Source organism: Ochlerotatus camptorhynchus, unplaced genomic scaffold, assembly GCF_037179485.1.
Source record: "Ochlerotatus camptorhynchus isolate MF236.1 unplaced genomic scaffold, CSIRO-AGI_Acam_v1.1 ptg000563l, whole genome shotgun sequence".
NCBI lineage: Eukaryota > Metazoa > Arthropoda > Insecta > Diptera > Culicidae > Ochlerotatus > Ochlerotatus camptorhynchus.
In genome coordinates, this window is record NW_027041045.1 from 52,672 (window position 1) to 62,233 (window position 9,562).

The 9,562-nt window shown below is 42.2% G+C and overlaps 1 pseudogene; it reads left to right on the forward strand.

Moving 5' to 3' along the window:
* LOC135713528 (histone H3-like) overlaps positions 1 to 8,018 on the forward strand; it is a 55,121-nt pseudogene extending 47,103 nt beyond the window's left edge.
* Positions 8,019 to 9,562: the final 1,544 nt, after the last annotated feature.

Here is a 9,562-nt window from a genome sequence, read left to right on the forward strand (position 1 = left end):
GAAGACGGTGGAGCAAAACAAACTCTGCCTTAATAACCACTGCAAAAGTCGATGCACTTTTAAAATCCGCTGCAACGTTTCCGGATGTGAAGGTGGACACCATCCTCTGCTGCATCGAGCGGAAGGAGTCGTACAGCTGCTAAATGTCTTGTGCCACGCCCACGGACGGTTGAGTCGTGCCATCATCTTCGTATGGTACCGATTACTCTATATTTCCGAAATTATGCAATGGGTGTTCTGGATTTTTAGGACGAAGGGTCATCCACTACACTAGTGGAAGAATTTGCTATTAACGAGCTGAACGTGCAGGGAGTTTGCAAACCACTGGTGGTTACGTGGACGGGCAACGTGAAGCGCTACGAGAATCAATCGAAAAAGGTAAATCTCAAACTGTCGGCTAGAGGATCTCGCGAGATACTATCGTTGAAGAACGCACGTACGGTGGCAAAGTTAAAGCTGCCGTGTCAATCCATGCAGTTCGAGGAGATCGCGGATCGCTACTCTCACCTGACGGATTTGCCAGTAGTAAGTTACGCTGCGGAGGAGCCTCGCATCATAATCGGTTTGGACAACCTACACGTATTCGCTCCACTAGAAACTCGAGTGGGGGAGCCTGGCCAGCTGACCGCTGTACGGTTAAAACTTGGGTGGAGCATCTATGGACCAGGAAATCCTGCTGTTGCTGCTACTGCAGAAAGTTACATGAACATTCATTCTGTCGAATCAATTCGGAACGAGGATCTTTATAAGATGTTGCGAACACAGTACTTGTTGAAGGACACCGGTACTTCTTGCATCTCAGTTCCAGAGTCAGCTGAAAACATTACAGGCACTGGAGAGGAAACTGGAAAAAAAAAGTCCAGAGTTGAAGCAAAATGTCCACCAACACAAAGCGAAGTACGTGACGAAGGGCTACGCGCACAAAGCCATAGAGGAGGAGCTATATGGGTGGAAGAAAATGAGGTGTGGTACCTTTTCTTGAACGTGGTGCTCAACCCTCGGAAGTCGGGTAAAGTACGTTTGGTTTGGGACGCTGCAGCCACGGTAGGTGGTGTTTCGCTTAACACTGAACTGCTCAAAGGACCAGACATGCAGCAGTCTCTGCCGACGGTGATTAATAAGTTCCGTGAACGCAGAATTGCGTTCGATGGTGATATACAAGAAATGTACCACCAGATGCAATTGCGGGCGGCAGATAAGCAAACTCTGAGGTTCCTGTTCCGATCGAATCCGACTGATGTACCAACAGTGTACGTCATGGACGTAGCTATGTTCGGGGCCACCTGCTCCTCCTGTTCAGCGCAGTTCATAAAAAAATTTGAATGCTGCCGAATTTGCGAACGAGTTTCCACGAGCTTCATATCATGAATTGGGTTTCCAACTCCAAATACTTTCTAGAAGCGATGGGCGAACAGAAAAATTTGAATGCTGCCGAATTTGCGAACGAGTTTCCACGAGCTTCATATCATGAATTGGGTTTCCAACTCCAAATAGTTTCTAGAAGCGATGGGCGAACAGAACAAATCCTGCTATCCATTTCAGCCGGGACAAAACCACACATACCGAGCGAGTTCTGGGAATCATATGGGACCCAGAAGAGGACGTTTTTCCTGATTTTTACCGATGGACGAGAGGATTACCAACTGATTTTACAAGGGGTTGAACGACCAAGCAAAAGGATTGTGTTGAGTATTTCGTTGATGCGGATGGCACAAGCGGATGCGTTCAGTAGCGAACTGAAGATCCTGATGAAGAACTTGCAACTTCCGGCCGGGACGTGGTTGAAAATCGAGAAATCCAGTCTCATTTATAAGTTGACGCCTCTAATCGATGAGAACGGACTCCTGCGCATGGAAGGTCGAACGGGATCAGCTGAATTCCTACCGTTTGACTTGCGGTTCCCGATAATACTGCCCAAGGACCATGCCGTTACCTGGAAAATCGTTCAGCATTACCACGAGCAAATCGGCCACGGATATAGGGAGACGGTGAAGAACTAGCTGAGACAACGATTCGTCATCCCACAGGTGGTCGCTAGAGTGGGGAAAGCTTGCATACAGTGCAGGGTTGCCAATAGCCACCCACGATGTCCTCGGATGGCCGCGCTACCAGTACAGAGAGTAACACCGTATGTGCGGCCGTTCTTCTTCGTGGGGCTCGAATACTTCGGCTCAATAACAGTTAGAACAGGCCGCTGCAGTGAAAAGAGATGGATCATTTTGTTCACGTGCCTAGTAGTCCGAGCGGTTCACCTCGAAGTAGCGCACTCTCTGACCACGCAGTCGTGTTTGATGGCAATCAAGCGCTTCACCTCCTGCCGAGGTCCACCATTAGAAGTGTTCTCGGACAATGTCACAAATTTTAAAGGGGCAAGTAAGGAGTTATTGAACCATGTACGCAGCATCAACGTAGATTGCTCAGCGGAGGTAACATCTGCTCGTATGAAGTGGAACTTCAATCCTCCGGCTTCGCCCCACATGGGCGGAGTCTGGGAGAGACTCGTTCGTTCCACGAAGCAAGTGTCGGAGACGATAAACGATGGGAAGCGACTGACAGATGAAATCCTGGTGACTGCGATAGCCGAAGCGGAGGATATCATCAACAGTCGTCCACTCACGTACGTGGCGCATGAATCAGATCACTTCGAAGCGTTGAATCCCAACCATTTCCTCCGTGGAGTCGCTCCGAACGAACCAAGGTACAGCGTACCTCCCGTTAATTCAGCCGTAGCCCTGCGGGACTCATATCAGCGATCGCAGGAGATAGCTGACGAGATGTGAAAGAGGTGGGTAAAAGAATATGTTCCTTCCATCAATATGCGTACCAAGTGGTATGGCGAAGCAGCGACTTGGTCTACATCGTTGACGGTGACAAGCGGAAGTGTTGGGTGCGTGGGATTGTTGAGGAACCGATAGTTGCCAGAGATGGCAGGGTACGCCAGGCCTGGGTCAGGACCAACAGTGGCGTGCTGAAGAGGGCGACAGCGAAGCTTGCGGTGCTCGAAATAAATGAGGGTGACGCTGGACCGGATGTGAACACTGGACCAGGTTCACGGGCCGGGGTATGTTGCGACCTAAACCGCAGGGCAGGCAACGCAATCCCTGTCGCAAAATGATGCACGGGGGCAGTCAGATGATTTAGCAACCTGGTAGACGGTGAGTGAAGAAAATCGATGTAAATGCCAAAACATAAACAAAACCCAAAGTGAATTAGCTAGTAGTTGGCGCGTTTATAGTGATTTGCAAAGTAAAATCTAATTTTTTGTGTTGTTTTTCTATTTGAGGATTTTAATTGATTTCTACCTATCTCATATAACACTGATGTAAGTTTGAAAAGTGAATTATTAAATTTTCCTTACTAAAATACCAAAATATGAATTAACATGCAGGTTATAAGCAGTGGTAGAATTTTCTATTAAAAATACTTAAATACATTTTTTTTGGAAAAATCTCTAAAGTAAGTACTTTGCTAAATCTAAATCTATGTTAATTTGATAAGTTCTAATTAAACATGTACAGGCTAGTTAGTGGCTGCTAGTACCGAACGGAATCCGATCTGCAAGAGGATTGAAACTCGGATTGAAAACTAAATTTGTAAGTAGCTAATTGAGGTTAAAAAATGTTAAGAAGAATTTATCAAATGTGAAAATTTCAGCTTTGATCAGTCCAAAAACTTTGGCTGATTTTTCATAGAGTTGGTTTGGAAGAAATCCGAACAAACACGGTTGCTTCAGAAGAAATGTTCCTCGTCCTTATTTCACGTCAAATAGATGGTAAAAAAGAGTGTCTGCACTATTTTTAGTGACATTTTTCTAATAAAATTAGCAAAAATATACTTTTTTCTCATTTAGACTAAGCTAAACATATTACGCACACATCCACCCACTATCCTTTAGTAACCAAAAGATAGCTAGAAAAGATAGGCTTTAATGTGTTTTGCGATTTTTTGCGAAAGATGTAAAAATTAGGAATAACAAGTAAAGTGTTCTTTGGAAAAATATCCGATTCTAAGTTATATAATCTGCGGTGTATACTGTAGCAAGCTTCACAATGCCTTTTTCAAAGCACACGAACACGCACACACATACACACACGCACCATATATCTATAGGCCCACGCACATTAGATCCGGATCGGACGCGTTGCGGCAAAGTGACAGCTAAATCTATTGTCTAACTGTCAAATTTACGTCAACGCAACGCAAACGGATCTAATGTGGGTGGCCCTTATCTCTTATGGTTCATGCGTTATGATTTTTTTAAACAAGCAGGAACGGGTGGCCCCTAGACAACCGGCATTCTTCAAATATCTTTTTTTACGTTCATTTCTCGTGAAATTTTTATTCAAAACACTTTAAGAACTTTTTATGACGCATATATAAGTTCTTTGCTGAATAAAAAAAATCATAACTCATGAACCATAAGAGATAAAAACGTTGTATCTTCAACAAAGTTGCTTTGAATTGAATGTTCTACAACTATTTAGAACACTGCTTTGGTCTATCTCAAATAATAAAAAGTTGGAAGGGTTGTATACTAGATACGACCGCAGGGTTGGCGTTGGATAACGTCTGTTATGTGTTGTACTTAATTGTGTATATTATATTTTAGGAATATTCCTTAATAACTCTTTTGCGATATCTTTCCCCAAAGCGCGTTCGGACAACTCAGGCGTTTTCATTAATTTCTTCTCTCGATTCCGGAAGTGCACGACGTATCTGGAACTACCACACCAAAATGTATGCAGAATATTGTCGGTACTGGATTAGTAGCGGTAACCAGCAGGACCTACGTTGATTTAAGCTTAACACCCGCAGATTGATGAACGCTCCGTCACATCACTTCAACCTTTCACATTCTGGCAAGAAAGTCAATTCTAAAACAACTTTTAAATTTATATGGTGGCCCTGAAAAGGGCCGGTTTTTTGTTCTGAGTCGATGATACTAAATTAACCCCCGAATCCGTACAGAGTACGTCCCTGCCGCTTCAGAGCGTAAACGACATCCATGGCGGTGACAGTCTTCCTCTTCGCATGTTCGGTGTAAGTAACGGCGTCACGAATAAAGTTTTCCAGAAATACCTTCAGCACTCCTCTGGTTTCTTCGTAAATGAGACCGGAAATTCTCTTAACTCCACCACGACGAGCCAAACGACGGATTGCAGGTTTAGTGATGTCCTGGATGTTGTCACGCAAAACTTTTCGGTGACGCTTGGCTCCTCCTTTGCCAAGTCCTTTTCCACCCTTGCCGCGTCCAGTCATCTTCTAGTATGACAATTGTAACGTCGATGAAGGTTGAAACAAAAGTGAACAAAAATTCCAAATTTTGGCTGTTTTATACCTACTCGAGGGTTAAATTCTTTTGGTTAGTTGTTGTGTTATTGTTCTTTCATCGTTTCTGATTGGTTGAACACAGCAAACGCATGTTATAAAACAGAATGGAAGTGATTTTTATTTTTTATTCCACAGTGTGCTTTCATTGCATACACATCACAACCAGCTCAGCAGACCGCTCGCAAGTCCACTGGAGGAAAAGCTCCTCGCAAGCAGTTGGCAACGAAGGCCGCTCGCAAGAGCGCTCCAGCCACCGGAGTAGTAAAGAAGCCCCATCGCTACCGGCCAGGCACCGTCGAATTGCGTGAGATCCGTCGCTATCAGAAATCCACCGAACTGCCGATCCGAAAGTTGCCTTTCCAACGTCTGGTTCGTGAAATTGCCCAGGACTTCAAGACCGATCTGCGCTTCCAGAGCTCAGCTGTTATGGCTCTGCAGTAAGCTAGCGAGGCCTATCTGGTCGGTCTGTTCGAGGATACCAATCTGTGTGCCATCCACGCCAAGTGCGTCACTATCATGCCGACGGACATCCAGCTGGCTCGTCGTATCTTAACAAAACCGGCCCTTTTCAGGGCCACCACAATAATTCAAAAGAGTTGAAGTGACCTTTCGTTCCGTTCTAGTCTAGATTAAGTCTAGACTAACATTTGAAAAGGGCGGAACTCCAAAAAAACCATATCGAGAAAATCGCTTCCGAATTTTGATGACCTAAAAATTAATCCTATTTCACGACTTTCCATTTTGTAGCATCCGAGCTACTCTCTATATTTTAGAAGGTCTTACGCTGTCCTTTACAATCAGCAGTTAAGCCATAAACTGTAACCGTTGGGTTTTGCAGACTTTCCAAAACATCTGGAAAGCCCAGCCGTAAACAATCATTGGCCATTATCACCCTGACAATGCATTTAGCATTGTCAGGTAAACAACCCCTGTCCTTCGTTAGAATGCGGCGCAATGATTCACCTTAGCGCACGCCCATGTCTATGTTTGGACTTTCTTCTCTACGCCTTCTCCACTCGGGTCAGTAGGTAAAATGTAAACGTAGTATTTAAGTAAGAGGAATACAATAAATCAAAAGCATTAACACTGTAGACACTGAAGGCACGCGTATGCGCTGCTAGTTTTTCTTTCCGACGCCGAAATCTCAACGGAACATATTTGACATATTTGATGGCGACGTGACAGTAAGCTGCAATTTTCGGACAAGTTTCAAAAGTATAAAAGTGTAGTTTCGTAAAAAGTACCAAAGTGGAAAAGAAGAAAAGTTTCACCAAAATGGGATGGTTTAATGACACGTACGTTTCAAACAACTTCGCCTCGGAGGAAATAAAGATTATCGCAATAATTTTGGTAGTACTCGTAGTACTAGTGATTGCTCAACTAATGTTTCGTGCATATCATAACCACATGAGAACCGTGGTGAAAAATGAAACAAACAAGGCAGTGATTAGGCAAGTAAGCCTTGCATAAACTTTGAAGAGCGAAAGAAGTGAAAAACCAGTATCACATAAACAAGCAATAAACACTATGGACCGAGTCAAAGTGAAAAGGCTGTTAAGAGAAAAGCCTACAGAAATTAAAAAGTACCGAAAGTGTTGTAGGGAACAGTGCTAAGAAGTTAATAACAAAAATGTACTGAACAATTAAACAGTGTGCAATGGAAAAATTAGCGTGCGGCACACGCGGTTGTTGGCCAATCTTAATTACCACAACAGAAAAACCAAAAATGGAAACCACGGAAAAAGTTACTGAGCTTCTATTAGAAGTCGATCTAAGAAACATTATAATCGTTGTGCTGATCGTGTTATTTATCGTCGCAGTCATGCTGAGCCGCAAGCTGTGGAAGTACAGCAAAACATCGGAAGCCACCACAGAGAACGCACCAGAAGTGATCATCAGGAATAACTTATTAATTCCAGAGCGGATGCAGAAGCACCACACATAGGATGCGGGCAGATGAGTAAAGTGTTATTTGTATAAATAATTATTCAAAAAAAAAAAAAAAAAATTTTTTTTCTCTTTGCAACAATGGTTAAATCTTGTAAGCGTAAATGAATAGATTACATGAGATAGAATCATGTGTAAATAAAGAATATCTAAACATAACTAAAAGTAAAGGACGCCCAAGAAGCTTACAGGGTATTTTGGAAAAAACCCAAAGTTTGACAGAATTAGAAAAGGAATATAAATCAGTTTTAACAAAAATTTATAGTAGAATAGAGCCGGACATAGCACAGGCACTATTAAATAACTACGAAAAAATAAAAGGTCAAGTTAAAATTAGTTTAAAAATTCTAGACGAAACTCCCGTTGGTGGAGTGAATATTAACTCTCAAGTCAAATCGGGCGAAGTCCCAACTTTAGAGTCATTAGCGAAAAACGCTATTGACGAAGAGTTATTACAAAGTTTAAAATTGTTAAATCAACCAAGACCATTACCACCAAGACCATTACCAAAACCAAAAATGACTAACGACACATTCGACATAAAAACGGCAACAGCCATAGTGCAACCATATAACGGTTTGCCTGAAGGGCTTGCTGCATTTTTAGATGCAACAAGTCTGTTAAATGAGCTCACTACAGCTACTCACCAGAGTATCGCAGTAAAATTCTTAAAATCACGCCTCACGGGAAAAGCCAGATTAGGGCTACCTGATACGGCATTAACAATAACTCAAATCGCGCAGAATATTAAACAAAGATGTGCCAGCAAAACAACGCCAGAAAATTTGGTCGCAAAATTAAAAGCTACCAAGCAAAAAGGGGAAGTGGATCGCTTCTGTACCGAAGTTGACACGCTTTGTCAACAGTTACGCGTTTCTTACTTGGAAAGCGGAGTACCCGACGAAGTAGCTTTGAAAATGGCCACCAAGTCAGGCGTTGAAGCACTCACAGAGGGAGTAGCCAACAATGAAACAAAAATAATATTGAAGGCCGGAAATTTTGACAATATTGAAAGCGCTATCCAAAAAGTGATCGAAAACACATCATCGTCGAGCAGCAGTGCTCAGGTGCTTATGTACCATAATAATCCGAGACAATCGGATAAGGGCAATAGAAATGATTACTCAAGTCGAGGTGGATATCACCAAAACTATAAAAACAATCGATATCAAAACAACCGGAACAATTATCAGAGCAATCATCAACGAAACAATAGGCAGAACGACAATTTCTACCAAAACAGAAATCAAGGTCACTACAACAACAATTACCAACAAAACAGAAATCAAGGTCACTACAACAACAACAACAACACTCGAGGTAGAGGGGGACAAAATAACACCCGCCGAGTGTATGCAACAAACACACAAGAAGCAAACCAAGCACCAGTGTATCATACGTACGCCCCGCAAGGGCCAAGCGTTCAAATGAACGCGCCTCCAGCACAAGTGCCAGCGGCCGTAAACCCAAATATTTTTTTAGGGAACCCGTACGGTCCAATGGAGCCAATTCAGGGACAATTTTCGCAATAAACCTGAATGCAGTTAATTTTATTAGAGTACACGTTGGGATGACCAACTCCATAAATTCATTCATAGTGGACAGTGGAGCGGATATCTCAATAATGAAAGTTAAAAATATTTTGCCAAATCAATTAATTAATAAAACAAAACAATTTAATATAACTGGCGTCACAGACGGTATTCGAAAAACTTTGGCAGAGACAACAACTTCTCTACATTTCAGTAATGGATTAGTAATCCATCATAATTTTCAATTAGTTGACGTAGATTTTCCAGTTCCTACAGACGGTATACTCGGACGAGATTTCTTAACCAAGTTTAAGTGCACCATTGATTATGAGCACTGGCTACTAAATTTCAGATTCCAAAATCACGAGATATCAGCACCAATCGAAGATAATTATGATGGCGGTATCCTAATACCTCCAAGATGTGAAGTTATTAGAAAAGTACCATATTTAAGATATACCGAGGATACTCTAGTACATTCTCAAGAAATTCAACCCGGAATTTTTTGTGGAAACACTATTGTTTCTAAGGATTCACCATACGTAAAATTCATTAATACTACCGAAAAGCAAGTACTTGTACAAAATTTTACCCCAAAGGTAGAACCACTCAACAATTTTACAATAGTAGATAGTGTGAAGGATAATAGAATAAACGATGAGAGAATCAAAGAAATAATACCTCAGATTAAATTTGACAATGTTCCACATTTTGCAAAAAACGAACTGAGAAATATTATTTTAAAATATCAA